At 33.0% G+C, this 19,586-nt stretch overlaps 1 pseudogene; it reads left to right on the forward strand.

Annotated features, from left to right (window-relative positions):
* Window positions 1-1,212: 1,212 nt before the first annotated feature.
* The window catches only part of LOC111150977, a 47,600-nt pseudogene continuing 29,226 nt past the window's right edge, over window positions 1,213-19,586 (forward strand).

The raw sequence follows: 19,586 nt of genomic DNA on the forward strand, positions 1-19,586 counted from the left end.
ATAATATTTGTAAAATATTTCATGTCTCATAAAGAGGAATGTCAAATAATTTTTAATATGGAGTTCAATTATGGGTTATTTTTACTTTTTATTGAGCTCTTTGTTTCATTTATATTTAATTACTTGGTATTCCCCTACTCTATTTCATAATTACAGAATTGTAAGTATGTTCTCCACCTCCTGTTAGTAACTGCTCTTTCCCTACTCTTTTTACTTACCTTCTTATTTTCAACTCTCAGTATATGCTACTTCATTTCTTGTTTTCCCCCACTTTTCCACCCTTCGTATCACTTTCCAAATATTCAATTTGGACTAATTTGAATATTAGATTGCTTACTAGTATCTTTCTTAGTAAGGGGCTATAAATAAATTAGTATGTATGAATTTATATATACACAATTATTTCTACATATAGTTATATAATTTTATATATAACACATATTTATATTAGGCATATACATATATATTATGTAAAGCAAGGCATCTTGTAGAAATAGTAAATTCTTAAATTATCTTCAGAGGACAGAATATGTGTGAGTAAATGAAGGAAGGAAGGAAAGAAATCAATATATCTGTTTTAGCCCAATTAGAAGAGAAACCACACAGTAATTTTTACAAAAAAAAGTTTCATATGAAGAATTACTATTCTAACAGGGGATTTGAGTAACGAGAAACTGAATAGTAAGAAGGAAAATCTAAAGGCTGTAGAAATAGATACTAAGGTTGAGAGGCAACACTGAAAAAAAAAGGCCGTGTCAAGGCAGAGATCCAAACCTTCCTGGAGAAGGCACTGTCTTGGATCACAGAATAGCAGAGAAGTCACTGTGGTGTCACCCTGGCAGAAGTTTTGAGAAAGATGCTCTCCAACTTCCTGAAATCTGCCCTCTAGGGTGTCCTGGGGGTGCCTCACCTGTGGCATTCTGGTACAACAGCACAGAACCAAGTGTCAGGGAAAGCTGCTGCCACAGGATACTTCTGCCCACTGTGCATCTTCAGGGTCCAGACTTCGGAAAAACTACCAGTATGGCATGAACCTGGTGCTGGAGAAAGCTGAAGGAGCTCAGCGTTGGGGTGGGCGAGTGTCTGCAGAGCAGGAGACCAGACAACCTGTGCGTGCTGCAGGAGCCTGCCCGTGAGCACACTGGAATCAGAAAGTGGCCCTTTCCCCTTGTGCTGTCTCTAGCATACGCTCTACAGACAAAATTTAACACCATGCCAGCTGACAAAGGAAAGATATTTAAGGACCCAGATCCATTTTTGCAGTGTAGCAACAAAGGTGGAATTTAGAGCTGAGAGTAAATAATATAATCTGCTAAGAATAGAAGAAGGAAAGAAGGAAGGAAGGAAGGAAGGAAGGAGGAAAATAGGGAGGAGAGAAAGTTACATAAAGGAGCCCCATTTTTAGACCACTATTTTAATTTTTTTCTTTGACTTCCCTTCATAGCCAAAGTATGAGCTATGCAAAGAAACCATTCTCATTGTCTTTAGAATGAGCTCATCTTAAATTGGATTAAAATTGGTTGATAAGTTTTTTGTTCAGTTGTGTGTGTATGCACATGTCATATATTTTTCTTATTTTGAGTCAAAATCAAAAAATTTGAAAACCATGCATCATAGTAAATCTTTTCAAGGGATCAAACAACAAACCCTTTTGCATGTGTAAATTGTAGTGTTTTTTGTTTTTTGTTTTTTAAGATTTTATTTATTTATTTGAGAGGGAACATGAGAGGAAGGAAAACACAAGAGAAAGGGAGAGAAAGAAAGAGACCATGAGCAGGCGGTAGAGAGGAAGGGGAAGCAGACTCAACTGAGCAGAGAACTTGATCTGGGACTTGGTCCTAGGACCCCAGGATCATGACCTGAACCAAAGGCAGACACTTACCCAAATGAGCTACCCAGGCAGCCCAGTTGTGGTCATTTTTAATACTATTTAATCATGCCCATTACATCTGGATTTACCAATCTTTACACTTTGGGGTTGTTGAATTCAGTTAACTCATAGAAAAATTTCCCTGCTCATGGTTGAACAATATTATGTCACACATACATTAATCAAGCCAATGAAAAACAGATAATCAAACACTTAAGAATAAAACTTTATATATAAACCAAAATGAAATGAAATATCAAAACTGAAATATCAAAACGAAATATGAGAACTGTATACTGGGGCTACAAAATAAATACTTTTGGTAGACCCAAGTATTTATATACATATTCAAAAGTGGTCACTACATTATTCAGTCTATGATTTTTTAAATTTCTTTTTTTTCTACCTTTTTTCCTCTTTTGAAATTAAAAACATTTTTTACCACAAAATAAAGTCAGTTTTAAGACTGAAAATGCTTTGAATCTGTTTGATTATACAAGATAATATAAAGTGGTCTACTTTTAACACTATATTCCAAAACTTCTTGTGAATCCTAAAAATGGAAATGTCTTTTACAGATTTATCTAGGTTTTCCAATCTATGAAGATGAACTGAGTGAAAAAAAAACCATGAAAATTTGATTTATGGAACATTTAAATTTGAATTTTTTTTAAGATTTTCTTTATTTATTTGACAGAGAGAGATCACAAGTAGACAGAGAGAGAGGAAGGGAAGCAGGCTCCCCGCTGAGCAGAGAGCCTGATGCGGGGTTCCATCCCAGGACCCTGGGATCATGACCTGAGCCAAAGGCAGAGGCTTTAACCCACTGAGCCCCCCGGGTGCCCCTGATTTATGGAACTTTTAAAGCAAGATACCAATTGGCTATTTCTAAGCCAATGTAATAACATAAATTAGACCAACTCAATGTTGTCAATTGGGACTTTAGAGGATTTTTTCAAATTAGTAATAAACAGAGTTTTTAGTTCAGCTACTAAATTTTACACATTGTAATAAGTGCCTCTAAAGATAGTTTAAAAATGTTTAGGTAAAAACCTTGGAGAAGTTCATTTCCCATCTCCAAGGAAAGTGTATGATGAATTGTGAAATACAGCCCTGAACTGGTTTCTGGTTTCATGATCAAAAGTTGCCAAGAGCCAAGTAAGTCCTAAATATTAACTAGACCTATCAAATCCATAACAAGTTAATGGAGTTAAGACTCTATAAGCCAACTAAATCAGTCTACACATACAGGAAACACCTCATTGTCAAGGAAACTTGACCCCAATCATAATCCTCCTACTTAGCTTTAGTTAGATAACCGGAGCTGCCAGTTTTATGAAGGAAAACCCCAACTTCCTAGCCAATCATAACCTGTTTCTGCATTATCTTCTTGACATTCTGTATAACTTCCTCTTGCCCCAAATCCTTGGGGAGGAGTGCTCCACTGATTGTGAGGTGCTATACTCCCACATCCCATGGATTGTGTTCCCTTGAATAAAGGACAGCAAGGTTGTTACTAATTGTTTTAGTTTTGTCATTTAACTGTGACTATCTCACATGTTGGGAAGTATAAATAGAAAGCATCATTATGTTTTGTGAGATTATATTCCTAGTGAGATGCACAGGTGAAATTATAACCACTTCTACTCAATCTGATCTGTAGCATATAGATTGACCTCAATATTTCAGTAAGGCAGAGAACATTTGGGTATAAACTATTAATTACATACCTGTGCTCCTAATGATAGTAGTTCCTAATACTTGCTGAATTTTAACAGTTATAATTAAGTTAACAATGAAAGCATATGTACTCATGTAGATATGTATATCTATATAGATATACTAAATATCTATATCGCTGCTTTCATCAATAAAATGATGAGATTATAAATTGCCACAGAAAATATTTCAATAAAACTTCAAAATTCATGCAATCATATTATATATTAAATAATTAAATTGTATTTTTGAAAATTGTTAGAGATAGTGAGGAAAATTATGCTACAGTTGTTTTCCACTTACATATCTCAAGAAAACTGTAACCTTCAAAGGAGAATGTATTGGACCTTTGTATTATTAACCTGTCAATGCATATCTCTCCTGTACCTCGTTTAGTTCGGGTTTTTATTTCCATTTCCATTTAAAATAATATTTGTTTTTAAAATCTGTGCTTAAAAAAAAACTGAAGTATTGATAACAAAAGTTATTTTTGTAATCTAAAGCCTTTTAATGGGGCGCCTGGGTGGCTCAGTGGGTTAAAGCCTCTGTCTTCGGCTCAGATCATGGTCCCAGTGTCCTGGGATCTAGCCCCACATCAGGCTCTCTGCTCAGCAGGGAACCTGCTTCCTCCTCTCTCTCTCTACCTGCCTCTCTGCCTACTTGTGATCTCTATCTGTCAAATAAATAAATAAAATCTTTAAAGCCCTTTAATGATAAGTCACATAATGGATGTAATAAAACAATTGCTTTTTTCCTAGCTTCTTAGAGAACAAGGAAACACAAAATGTCATATTAAATGGAAAATTCTGTTTCTAAACAAAATATATTGTCTTGATATTTTTCTTATTTCAATTTCAATTATTTTTATGTTTAATACAAAAACAAAAACAAAAAACAAAGCATAGCCCAAATGAAAGGACAGTGAGCATTTATTTTAAAAAGGCCTCCATAGCAGCACGATATCTCATGTTATTTATTTATTACATCTAAAACCTGACTCTCTTATCTAATCACATTGAAGGTGTCAGAGAAGTACCGGCAAACAATGCTTGAAACATTCCCTTAATCGTTTTCCTGCAGTGGTATACAAAATGCTGTAAATAATTGGAAACAAATTGTATCTATCTGAGCAAACGAAACAAACTACATGCACTTAAATACAGCAATTGAAGACTATTTTCATCAGAAACAAATAAATGTACATGGATATCTTACATAACAAATATGGCCAGCTCAAAGGAAATAAATAATGGATATTTTATAACCACCAAAGAAGGGAAGATTTATATGTAAAACTTCCACTTAAATTTAGCAGAGACTAAAATGTTGCATAGAATCCTGAAAGGAGAACGACAGAATCGTTTTCAACGTCTGCATTAATCAGACATTTAAACATTTAAAATGTTACTTTCTGATTTTATAATTGGTTAACTTTTTAAAATCATTATATCCTGGGGGCTCCTGGGTGGCTCAGTGGGTTAAGCCTCTGCCTTTGGCTCAGGTCATGATCTCAGGGTCCTGGGATCGAGTCCCGCATAGGGCTCTCTGCTCAGCGGGGAGCCTGCTTCCTCCTCTCTCTGACTGCCTCTCTGCCTTCTTGTGATCTCTGTCCGTCAGATAAATAAAATCTTTAAAAAAAAACAACATAATATTTTGTTCAGTGACATAATATGATCATTTATATTGCTAATTGGAACTCATATATCTTTATTTCTTTTTAGAAAACAGTTTAACAATATGTACCAGACTTATTTGTTGTTATTGTTAACCTTGATTCTACCATATTTTTTTAGTAAAGTAGTAACTAGGAAAAAAAAAAAAAACAAACTCTGACTGTATAGCTTGAACACATCTGTCTAACCAATGAAAAGTAAAAAGTAAATTAATATAACTATCCAGTCATTATTCCCTCAAAATATCCTTGGTTTAATACAATAGACACTACCTTTATTTTTTCAAATCCAAGGAAGTAGTAATGTTCCCACCAATAATGTCTGAGAAGTTCTGTCCTCCATATCTTTGTCAACACTTGCTATTATCAAATGTTCTTTTGTTATATTTTTGCTAATTTAGCCATTCCATTGGGTATCTAATTAAAAATTTTATTTTATTTTATTTTATTTATTTATTTAAAATTTTTTAAAAGATTTTATTTATGTATTTGACAGACTAAGATGATAAGTAGGCAGAGAGGCAGACAGAGAGAGAGGGGGAAGCAGGCTCCCTGCTGAGCAGAGAGCCTGATGTGGGGCTCGATCCCAGGACCCTGAGATCATGACCTGAGCTGAAGGCAGAGGCTTAACCCACTGAGCCACCCAGGCGCCCCTTATTTATTTATTTTTAAAGATTTTATTTATTTATTTGACAGACAGAAATCACAAGCAGGAAGAAAGGCAGGCGGGGAGGTGGGGAAGCAGGCTCCCTGCTGAGCAGAGAGCCCGATGTGGTGCTCGATCCCAGGACCCTGAGATCATGACCTGTGACGAAGGCAGAGGCTTAACCCACTGAGCCACCCAGGCGCCCCTCTAATTGAAAATTTTAACTTGTATTATTTTATTGAAAACTAATAAAGCTGAATACTTATTCATTTATCTGTAAATTAGTAGGCTGTCTTTCTATATTCTAGATGTAGTAATCATCTATCTATACATGACCAGAGTTATATAATACCTTTATATATAATTTATATATTTACACACTTTATATAATAATGTTTTTTTCTCTACTGCCTTGCAGGTACAATTCTCATAAACTGACTATGGTATACAAGTGTGGATTTCTTCCCATGGCTTTTTAATAATTCTTGAGTGTTAACTAAGAATCCCCTTTTCTTTTTTTAATTTTATTTAATTTTTTGACAGAGAGAGATCACAAATAGGCAGAGGCAGGCAGAGAGAGAGAGAGAGGGCAGCAGGTTCCCTGCTGAACAGAGAGCCTGATGCGGGACTCGATCACAGGACCCTGAGATCATGACCTGAGCCGAAGGCAGTGGCTTAACCCACTGAGCCACCCAGGCGCCCCGACTAAGAATCCCCTATATGGATATAGAATGTCTATGCAGTAAAATCCCCCCTTTTCATGTGTAAGTTCTGATGATTATCACAAATATATAAACATGAAATCACTACCATAACCGAGATTAAAAAAAAAAACAAAAAAAACAAAAACAAAAAACACTTCCATCACACCCAAAAGATTCCCTTGTGCCCCTTCCAGCCAATTCCCACCCCCAGACCCACTGATCAGACCAAGATTCCATTCTAAACAGGTACTACAGTATCTCTGAGGAGACAGGTAGGAGGAAACAAGCCAAGTGAGAAAAGGGATTCAAAGAGGAAAATGGGAACAATGTTAAATGGACATGATAACTCATGTGAGATGAGAACTGAATCAGAACCAACATTTGGCTTTCTCAAAATGGAGGTTATTGACAAGAGCAGTTTTTGTAGAGTAGCTGAGATGACCTGACTGGAATAGTTTTAGGGGGAAATGAGAGGAAAAAGAATAGGGCTTAGTGAGCATAATGATGCAACTCTTTCAAAGAACTCTGACACCAAAATGAACAAGAGAAAGGAGGCAATAGCTTATCTCATAGATCTCATACCCGTGAGTCTTCCCTTCATTCATCCACCCTCTGTCACACTGGTCTTTTGCTGTTTCTCAGGCATGCAGGTCGTTCTCCCCACTGTTGGTTCTTTTGTCTGCTTGGAATGTTTTTTTTCCATATAGCCTCTGGCTTAACTTCCCTCAAATTTGCTCAAATATCTTCAAAGTTTGTCATTCCCTGTCCATTCTTTTAAAATTTCATCTCTCTCCTTCCATGCTCAACCTGCTTCATTTTTCTTTTTCCTAGCACTCAGTACTTTCTAATATAATACACAATTTATTTATGATGTATACTCCATTGTCTGTCTTCTCTGCTAGTCAAGGTAGCAGGAATCTTTGTTTTGTTCACAGATGCAATGTAAGCACCTGGAAGATTGTCACAGAGTAAGTGTTCAAAAAGTATTTGTTGGGGCACCTGGGTGACTCAGTGGGGTAAAACCTCTGCCTTCAGCTCAGGTCATGATCCCAGGATCCTGGAATCGAGCTCCGCATCGGGCTTTCTGCTCAGCGGGGACCCTGCTTCCTCCTCTCTCTCTGCCTGCCTCTCTGCCTACTTGTGACTTCTGTCTGTCAAATAAATAAATAAAATCTTAAAAAAAATATTTGTTGAATAAGTAATTGAAATCAAGATGGAAAATAATGGCTTTGAACAGACCAATAGAAATCTGGAACTTATCAGAGAATGATGAAACATGTCTTGTTTTGGAGTTCAAAGAAGGCTGGATACATGGAGCTGTGAAGTGGCTATGCTATATTTTATCTTCTGGAGGAGTAGCAGAAGAATGAGTATTCCAAAAGAGCATTGCAGGGGTGAGAGGGTAAATTAATTAAATCATGTTCCTCTATATGGAATATTTTTCCAGTTAGCAGGCAAAATTTTTTTCAGGGGGTCGGGGAAACATAAGTTTTAAGAGGGAAGACCAAGTACGGTTTCATTAACAGGATTTGGGCAGTGACTCACTTAAATGTGTTAATTCTGCACTTATACCTATAGCACAATATATGCTGATGTGATTAAAAGCATGGTTGACATAATAAAAAATAGTATGGGTCAGCAAAAATGCTAGAGAATAACACCACAGCCTAAAAACAAGCCTGTTAAAACAAATACAAAAAAAAAAAAAAAACCCTGAAAAACACATGTCAACAAAGCCACAAATAATTGCACATTAGCATCAGGATTTTCAAAAACAGATATTTAAACTGCATATGCAAATGACATATTTTCACATGCCAATGAGTATTTAGATTTGCAATTATCCCTTTTCATGTAGAAGTATCTTTTAAAGTATGCAAATAAGTTATTTGCATACATAATGTGGGCACTCCCTCTGAATATTGGATTTGTTGGAAGATTGCTAATGGTAGCAGAAACAGTTTACCTTCTGAGAACTGCAAACATCAAAAATTCAATTTGTTTAGTGTATTTTCATGAAAGACAGAAATTTTTAATTTTTAAAAGAATATGTCCCTTTGATGTAAGTTTATTTATTTATTTTTAATATTTTGAACTATACATAACATAAAATTTACCATCTTAACCATTTTATTTTATTTATTCATTTTTAATGATTTTATTTATTTGAGAGAGAGTGAGTGAGGGAGAGAGAGAGAGCATGAGTGGGGGCAGGGGTAGAGGAAGAGGGAGAAGCAGACTCCCTGCTTAGCAGGGAGCCCAACTTGGGTCTTTATTCCAAGACCACGGGATCATGACCTGAGCCAACCAAAGGCAGGCACTTAACCCACTGAGCCACCCAGGTGCCACCATCTTAACCATTTTTTTTAAAGGTTTTATTTATTTATTTGACACAGAAAGAGAGATCACAAGTAGGCAGAGAGGCAGGCAGAGATAGAAGGGAAAGCAGGCTCCCTGCTGAGCAGAGAGCCTGATGCGGGGCTTGATCCCAGGACCCTGAGGTCATGACCTGAGCTGAACACAGAGGCTCAACCCACTGAGCCACCCAGGTGCCCCCATCTTAACCATTTTTAAGTGTACAGTTCAATGGTATGAACAATACACTCACATCACCAACATCCATTCCCTAACTTTTTGTCTTTTACATCTGAAACTCTATGTCTATTAAAAAATAACTTCCCAGTTTTTCCTCCTCCAGCCCCTGGCAACCAACATTATACTACTGTCTTTATGATTTTGACTAAGTATAAGTGGAATTCATACAGCATTTGTCTTTTTGTGACAGGCTCATTTCACTTAGCATAATGTCCTCAAGATTCATCCATGCTGCAGTATATTGAAGAATTTCTTTCATATTAAGGCTGAATGGGATGCCTGGGTAGCTCAGTTGGTGTGCCAAACTCTTGATATCAGCTCAGGTCTTGGTCTCAGGGTTGTGAGTTCAAGCTCCACATTGGGCTCCATATTGGGCATGACCCCTAACTTTAAAAAAAAAAAAAGGCTGAGTAATATTCCATTTATGTATATACTACTTTTGCTTATTTATTCATTAATCGATGGACACTTGGTTTGCATCCATGTTTTAGTGTTCATGAATAATGTTGCTGTGAACACGGGTGTACAAATACCTCTTTGAAACCTTGCTTTTGGTATTTTGGGGTATATACCGAAGAGTGAACTTTCTGGGTCATATGGTAGTTCCTTTTTAGAATTTTTTGAAGAACTGCCATACTGTTTTCCACAGCAGCCATACCATATTACAGTCGCACCAATAGTGCTCAAGCATTCCAAATTCTTTACACCTCATTGCCAAAACTACCTTCCTTCCTTCCTTCCTCATAACTATCCCAATAGGTGTGAAATATTATTTCATTGTAGTTTTTTTTATTATGTTATGTTAGTCACCATATATTATTTTTTGATGTAGTGTTCCATGATTCATTGTTTGCGTATAACACCCAGTACTCATGCAATCTGTGCCCTCTTTAATACCCATCACCAGGCTCACCCATCCTCCCAGCCCCTTCACTTCTAAAACTTTTGATCTGCATTTCTCTAAACCCTGGTATATATGATTGAATAATTTTGGCAAGGGTGCCAAGACCATTCAATGGAGAAAGGACAGACTTTTCAACAAATGATATTGGGAAAACGGAATATCAACCTATAGAAGAATGCAATTAGACTCTTACCTAACACCATGTACACAGCTAATTCAAAATGAATCAATGATCTAAATATAAGACCCGGAATAAGAGCTTTAACTTTTAGAAGAAAACATAGAACAAAAGCTTCACAACACTGGATTTGGCAATGATTTCTTGGATATAACACTAAATACACAGGCAACAAAAGAAAAAAAAAAGCAAATTAGACTTCATGAAAATAAAAAATTGTGCATCAAAAGGCACTATCTACAGAGGAAAATTCATTTTGAAGGGAAAAACTGGTCTATGGTTAAAATAGGACATCACAAATTGTGATACTCATAAATCAAACGGATCAAATAAGTTAGAGAAAATCATAAAGTTGGCCAAAATGCAAGTATTTTTTCCAGAAATTAGTGAAAAATTATGTGTATTATTTCCACTCCACTCAACCTTTACCTGACACTATTTTTGCTTAGTTTTGTTATCTAAGAAATTATTTAACAATAAAACCTTTAAAAGAAAGACCTCATCATTTTATATATACAAATTATCTACAGGCTACTTTGTAAGAATGATTATCCAATAAATATTTTGATCCAAATAAATATTTTTGACTTAATATGTACAAAATATTCTGATAAACATTGAGCTCAATTCTAAAACTGATTTCTGCCACCAAAGAGTTTACCATCAAACGAAAAGACCAAGAAATGCTGTTGTAAAGCACTTACATACCTGACACCCACTAAAAGGTATGCACAATGAAGTAGTCCAGATAAGGAAGAGATTTTATGTGATCAAGGAAGTAAGTTAGAATTAGTATTGAGGGGTGCCTGGGTGGCTCAATTGGTTGAGCGTCTGTCTTCCATTCAGGTCATGATCCCAGAGTCCTGGGATCAGTCCCATATTGGGCTTCTTGGTCAGCGGAGAGCCCGCTTCTCCCTTTGCCTGCTACTCCCCCTGTTTGTGCATGTGCTCTCTGTCAGGTAAATAAAAATCTTAAAAAAAAAAAAAAAAAAAAGAAAAAAAAAGGAATAAGTATTGAAACTGAGTCATGGAAATGCAGATGTTCTTTAGAAGATATTTTTTAATAGTTTTAAAAAATAATTTTCAGAAGTAGATGCTTGCACACCATTAAAGGCAACATTTTAGGAGAATATGTATTCATAAGTGATTAACAAAAGGAAATCAAGCCAGTAGAAATCAAATGGGCAAATAAGCATCACATTAACTAGGAATGTATAAAACACCCAAATTGAAAAGACCAAAAAAAAAAAAAAAAAAGTAATAACCTAACCTTAAAATTGTGATTTAAAAACTTTTTAAATCCTTTAGTGTTTTTTCAATGATGTAAACATCATTATCTATTTAGAGATACTACATCCATTATTAAGTTCTCATTATTATAATCTTGGTTACTTTGTAATGCTTCTAAGGTATAAAAAGTACAAATTGATTTTTGTTCAATACCATAATGAAACATTAATTCATTAGGATATACATACATTAGGATATATTCATTTTTGGTCCATTTATTTTTCCTTTGGAAAATCTCATAACAATATTGGATATGTTTTATATTATATATCCAAATTAAAATATATTTTGGATATTTCAGAATAGATATTTAACAAATTCATCTAATTTAATTCAACAGCTTTATACTGTCTAAAATCAAAACCAAATTATAGTAATGATTGAATTTTCACCTGAATGAAATCTTGGAATGAGATATTTACCTAATTTTAAAGTTATGAAAATTTTCTTTTAAAAATAAATCTGAAAGAAATATTGCAATATTAAAAGTATAAAGATGTTACATCACTATGTTGTATACCTGAAATTAATGTACATTGTATGTAAACTAGACTCTAAATAAATAAATGTCTTTAAATAGTTCATTATAAAATCAGTTGGACTAAAACGGTAAAAAACTGTCTATTAAAAGAAATGTTTGTACGAATTAATGTTTGTATGAAGGCTTATTTAAATATAAATTTAATTTAAAACAACATGATAGTACTACACACATATTAGAATGACAAGAGTCCAAAGCACATGGTCACTTTGGAAGACAGTTTGACAGTGTCTTACAAAACTAAATATATTTTTACCAAAGTTTAAAGTTTACATAAGAGTTTACTCTGGGTATTTTCTGAGTTTTTACAGCTGTATAATGACAGTAGCTATGATTGATGTATCATACAGAATAGCTTCACTGCCCTAAAGATCTGTGCTCTTTTTATTCATCCGTCCCTTGAACCTAACTTTTGGCAACCACTGATCCTTTTATTGTCCTTTTACTGTCTCAATGGTTTTGCCTTTAGAATTTTAGAAGGTCATATACTTGATATCATACAATATGTAGCCTTTTCAGGTTGACTTCTTTCACTTAGTTACATGCATTTAAACTTCCTCCATGTCTTTTCAAGTCTTGATAGCTCTTTTTTTCTTTCTTTTGTTCTTTCTTTTTTTTCCATTGAATAATATGCCATTGTCTGGAAGTACTACAATTTATTTCTATATTTACCTGGTAAAGGACATTCTGGTTGCTTTGAAGTTTTGATAATTCTGAATGAAGTTGATACAAATATTTTCATGCAGCCTTTTTTTTGTATGGACATAATTTTTCAATTCATTTGGGAAAATATTAAAAGTTATGATTGCGGATGAATAAAAACAAAATTTGATTTTGAAAAAGTCTAAGAAAATCTATAAATCTCTGAAAAAACTGAATCAAGAAATGAAGAAAAATTATGTTTTTAAAAGAACAACAAAGACATCACTTCAGATCCTCACACTTTTCAAATATAATATTAACACATTACCATGAATATTTTTATGTTAATGTACATGAAAATTTAGATGAAATGAACAGGTTTACATTCAAATATAACTTAAAAAACTGATATGATAAAAGAGAAAATTAGATATTACAGCTATCTAAATTATTAATAATTAAATATTAATATTTCACAAATAAAACTCATGAATGAGTTTCTGTAAGAAATTTTTCCAGGGGAGCCTGGGTGGCTCAGTGGGTTAAAGCCTCTGCCTTCAGCTCGGGTCGTGGTCTCAGGGTCCTCGGATCGAGCCCCGCATCGGGCTCTCTGCTCAGCAGGGAGCGGGCTTCCTCCTCTCTCTCTCTCTGCCTACCTGCGATCTCTATCTGTCAAATAAATGAGTAAAATCTTTAAAAAAAAAAAAAAAGAAATTTTCCCAAATTTTTATGGTACAGTCTATTCCAAACTTATGTAAACTATTTCAAAATTTTAAAATAACACCCAAATCTCATTAAATTTTGCAGACAATTGGATCACATATTGTTATGTAAGTCCTATGGAGTCCTCCTCCCTCCACCCGCCTTTTTTTAAAGTGTTGCAACTTTTCTCTTCACTTTAAACTATTTAGATAATATTTTCAAATGGTATCCAAATGATTCAGAAAACATTAAAGGTCCACAGTGAAAAATTTGCTCCCTGGTTTCCTCTCCCCTTTCCCCTCCCCACCCCCACCTCACCCCATCTCATAGTTATCCAGTTTTATCCTATCTTACTTCTTCAGGAAAAGGTCTTATAAAGTCTTGATAACAAGAGTTGGCCAGGGCATTACCAGAAAATAATATAAGAGAATAATTTCTCTCTTGTCATAAGTGAAAAAAAAAAAAAGCCAAATATTAACAAATTATATCCAATGAAAAATAAAATGATAATACAACAAAAAACAACATATTCATGCTACACTTATTTTAGCAACATAAGGTTGGTGTAACTTCAACAAATCAATTTAGGTAATCTTAACATATTACCTGAAATAGGAAAAATTCACTTGATTATCCCAATAGTCATAGAAAAATAATTTGATAAAATTGAATACCTGTTTATGACAAATATCTCAGAATACTAGGTATAAAATGGGATTATATTTGCTCTAGTAAAAAATACTTTTTTTGCTTAATAATGAAATAGCATATAATTCCAAAATCAAAGCTCAGATGAGAATATTAATTACTCTTGCTTTTATTCAATATGTTGCCGGTGACCACAAAAAAATTAGATAAAAGTAGATAGAAAATTTTAAAATCTATGGTTAAGCAATTTAAATTAATAAGTAAATATAGCAATACCACTTGATAAACATGATATACAAAAATTATCTATGTACACACAAAAACTATTTGGAAAAATGAGTATCAAAAAAACATCTAATACCTGAAGATAAATCAAGTAAAAAATGTGACAGCTCTCTACTTAGAAAATTAAAGTAAATACTTAACAGAAATTATAGAAAGCCAAAATAATAGAGTGTATGTCACGTTAACAGTTTGGAAAACACAATATTATAAAAATGTTAGTTATGTGTAATTGATATCTAGATTCAAGATAAAAATAAGTAAATATTCACATGTTTTGGTTTTTTTTTGCTTGTTTTGGTCAAAACTATACAAACTAATTCTAAAATTTAAAGAAAATGAAAGGAACCAAGAATAGTCAAAAGTTTTGAAGAAAACCAAATATGGAAGATTGCACCAGCAAATTATCAGTACTCATTATCAATGTATGTAGAGAGATTAATGCAATGTGACATGGAAACAAAGAAAGACAGTCAAACCAATGGGACAGAATAGAGAGACTTAAAAAAGATTCATGCTTGTATGAACAACTGATTTATGAAAAAGATAACCCTGTCCAACAGCAAAGAAAATGTGTTTTATAATAAATGTCTGTGTCAATTAGTTATACATATTTTTAAAATTAACTATTGATCGTACTATCAACAAATATCAGCATAAGATTTTTGTAGCTCTAAATAATAATTAGATCTCAGAACAAATAAAAGAAAAATTATCTTTATGATCTTGTGATAAAGGCTGAATGTCCTAATGAGAATATCTATTTATATATTTCATCATTTATTTCTCTTAGTAATATTTTGTGCTTTATTTTGCCTAAGTGCTTTATATCTTTTGTTCAAAAAAGTGTATTTCTGTGTATTTAAAATGTTAAATATTTTCATCTTTATTTGCCAATCACTTGTTAACATATGAAAATATAATTGATTTCTCTGTATTAATGCCATTTTCTTATTAAATACATTTACTTCTAGGATTTTATTTCTTTTTTAAAAATTTTTGGATTTCTCATAATTTTCTATGTATATAACCATGCCTTCTGCAGATAAATAGCTTTATTGGCTTATTTGCAATCTTTCTCTCTCTCTGCCTTTCTTTGTTGCATTGTCATTTTTCTGCAGCACAATATTAAACAGTAGTAGGTGGGCACATAATTTTATTTTATTCTCCATTGATAGTGGGGATGCATTCAATATGTTTCCATGTTAACTATAGTTCTTTAGTAAATGTCCTTTATCATACTTAGTAAATTCCTCCTTCCATTCTTAATTTGGTTAGTTGTTAACATGAATATGTGTTAAATTTGGTAACATTCTTTCTTCCAAGTATATAAGGTGTACGGGTTTATTCTTTCTGCTACTCTGATGAATTACATGGATTGATTTTCAGCGAATTGTTTGTATAAATATAATTTGGAGATGAGGTATCAACTTGTTTATGTATTGCTGAAATATATTTGCTAATGTTTTGTTAAGGATTTCTAAATCTAAATTCTGGAGACATAATATTCTGTAATATTTTTTCATATAATGTTCTTGTAAGATTTTGATATTAAGATTAAACACATTTTATAAAATGATTAGAAATTATTCCCTCCTGCTCAATCTTTGGGAAATTGTATTAGATTCACATTATTTCTTCTTTAAATTGGTTTTGTTTAAATGTTTAGCCAATGTCATTGCTATATTTACTTACTAATATGAATTGCTTTATTTGATAGAAACCCTGGAGGTTTTGTTTGTTTATGTGGGAAGTATTACAAATGTATTTATTTAAACAGATATAACACAATTTGCATTTTTTATTTCCTTTTGTGTCTGATGAATTATGTTTCTCAATGAATTTGTACATTTAATTTTTCAAAATGTATCTTAGTATCTTAAGAAAGAAACATGGATCACTGACTTGAAGCTACTTTTCTTTTCTAAACAAGCATTTAAAATATAAATATTTTTATAACTAATGCTTTATATCTCATACATTTTTTATTTGTTGTGATTTGATTATCATTCAGTTCAAAATGAATTTAAATTTTCTTGAGATTCCCTCTTTATTCTATTAATTATTGAAAACCATGTTCCTTAATTTCCAAAATCTTTTTTTTTAAAGATTTTATTTATTTATTTGACAGAGAGAGAGATCATAAGTAGGCAGAGAGTCAGGCAGAGAGAGAAGGGGAAGCAGGCTCCCTGCTGAGCAGAGAGCCCGATGTGGGGCTTGATCCCAGGACCCTGAGATCATGACCTGAGCTGAAGGCAGCGGCTTAATCCACTGAGCCACCCAGGCACCCCTAATTTCCAAAATCTTCAGGGTTTACTAGGCATCTTAATGTTATTAATTTCTAATTTAATTGAATATATTCAGAGAACATACTCTGTAAGATATACTTTATTTGATACTTGTTTAAATTATCGAGGCTTATTTTATAAGAGCCAAATATGGACTAAATTAGTGAATTTTCCATGTATTCAGCAAAATGGTAATTCCTTAGTTTTTCACATAGTGTTCCATAAATATCAATTAGGTCAAACACTGGCTGATACTGCTGGTTTATATACCTACTGAATTTGTGTCTACTTATTTTATCAATTAAGGAACATAGTATGTCAAAAAAACTCCAATTGTAAATGTGGATTAGTCTTATTTTTCCTTTAGATTTGTTAGATGCTACACTAGAATCTGCTATGTATATATATGTTTAGAATTGTTACATATTTAAGTCTTATCCTTTTTATCTTTATGAAATATTCCTCTTTACCTCTGTTGTACTTCTTGTCCTAAAATCAATTTTATCTGATAATAATAAAATCATAAAAGCTCTCTTATGCTTAATATTTCTATGTCCTATCATTTACCCTCTTTTTATTTTCTTTTAAAGAGGACTTTTTTTTTTTTAAAGTTTGTTTGTTTGTTTTTGAGAAAGAGAGAGAGCATGAGCAGAGGAAGGGGCAGAGGGTGGGAGAGAATCTTAAGCAGGCTCCATGCTCAGTACAGAGCCCAATGCAGGGCTTAATCTCACAACCCTGAGATCATTACTTGAGCTGAAATCAAGAGTTGCATGTCTAACAGACTGATCCACCCATACACTCCCCCCTTTATATTTTCAATCTAGCTATCTATATTAAAATGTGTCTCTTGTTGACAATAGATCATTTACATTTAATATAATTTTATATATTTTATATAAACCTACTTCCTTTCTTCATTTACTTTTCTTTGTAGACTTATCTTGGTTTAATTGTTATTTTATTAAATATTTGCATTATTATTTTAATTGTTATTTTGTTAATACTTGGAGTTTACAGAGCTTGATATTATTTTCTCTATTGTTTTTTTGTACCTATTTGTATTACTGTAATATATTTCTTCAGTTTATCACAGTCTATTTAGAATAAAAATTAGAGAGCTTAATATAAAATATGGCATTAAGGCAGGATAATATTTTTCCTTCCTCTGTCCTATTATTTTGTTTTTAATTTTGTGTGTGCCACAAGTCACGAAATAAAAAAAATATATTTTAATAGAGTCAATTGCTTCTTAAAGCAATTAATATAAGTTATCATTTAAAATCAAATGGTAATTTGAGTCACCATTCCTTACTTGTTTGAGATTTTTTCAAAGCATGGATAAATTTTGGGTGCCTGGTTAAGTGTCTGACTCTTGGTTTTGGCTCAGGTCATGATCTCAGGGTTCTGGGATTAAGTCCCATGTTAGGCTCTGTGCTTAGTACAGAGACTGCTTAAGTTTTCCTCTTACTCTCCCTCTGGCCTTCCCCTCTATGCTCCCTCCCTCTCTCCAAAATAAATAAATAAAAATAAAAATAGATAAATTTTAAATACTAAGTCACAAAAATAGCAAAGATAAACCCATGACAAGTTGACATGAGTAAGGACTTTTTATTGAAATAACTATTTTCAAAAAAAAATAGGGAAAAAAGCAAATTTTACATTTTTTAAGATCTCTTTAATGTCTATTGAAGAAAGGATAGCTGAATTATTATATCTGCTTCCACATTTAGTCTGTTACAATATCACATGTAATGTAGCTTCTGAACAAGTTCACTTTACATTCATGAGACCATAGAGTGAATAAGGTGATCATGTTCTGATGTATTGTCATTTCTTCTCATCCTGAAGAACTTTCTTTAGCATTCCTTGTAATATAATTCAAACTGCCCTAAATACCCTCAGATTGCATTTTACCAAAAATTCTTTCATTTTGTCTTTTATTTATTTATTTTTTAAGATTTATTTATTTTAGAGAGAGAAAAAGAGAGAGCACAGGGAGGAGACACAGACAGAGAGAGAGAGAGAAAATCTGAAGCAGACTCCTCACGCAATATAGAGCCTGATGTGAGGCTTGATATCTTGACACTGAGACCATGACCAAAACCAAGAGTCAGAGGCTTAACTGACTGTGCCACCTAGGTGCCCCTTGTCTTTACTTTTAAAAGGAAATTTCAGAGTTGACTTTTTTCTCAACAATTAAAATATGCCATTTCATTTTCTATTCACTTCTTCCTCTTCTTCTTCTTCTTCTTTTTTTTTTTTTTTTTCTAATGGGAAATCCTTTTTGGAGTTTACTGATCTTGATGTTTTTCACCAAATTTGAGAAATTGTCAACTAGTATTTCCTTAAATAAATATCTAATACATTCTTTATCCTTGTCCCACTGGGATATGAATTTCACTTATGTTAGGCCACTTAATATTGGCCTATGGTCATTTAGTTTCTGTTCCTCTTTCTTTAGTATATTTTCTAGATGCCCTTTAGAGTGATTATTTTTAATCAATGAAAATTATTGGCCTTCAATTGTGTGTTATTCAGCTTCTAAATACATCCATATTCTTGCTTTTGAGAAACCTAAATTTAACCATGAGACATCACATTTAGTTTTATTTTAGAGTTGTTTTGTTTTTGTTTCTATTATGGATTATTGTATGTTTTTATTTTTAACAATGCTTTATTCATTGGGATTAATAGTTTTTTCTTCTCTCATGTAATTGGTAAATATTTTCCCTCAAGTTTTTAAATTCCTTATACACTTAAATATGGCACTGTCTGTAACCAAGTATATTTTATTGATTGTGTAGCCAAAGATACCAATATTTCATTCTCTGGCTTCTAGATTTTAAGCCATAGTTAGAAAAGCTTTCCTCAAACCAAGATAATAAAATTATTGCCTTGTTTCAGT

The sequence above is a fragment of the Enhydra lutris genome, unplaced genomic scaffold (genome assembly GCF_002288905.1).
Source record: "Enhydra lutris kenyoni isolate GAN:26980312 unplaced genomic scaffold, ASM228890v2 scaffoldscaffold25, whole genome shotgun sequence".
Lineage (NCBI taxonomy): Eukaryota > Metazoa > Chordata > Mammalia > Carnivora > Mustelidae > Enhydra > Enhydra lutris.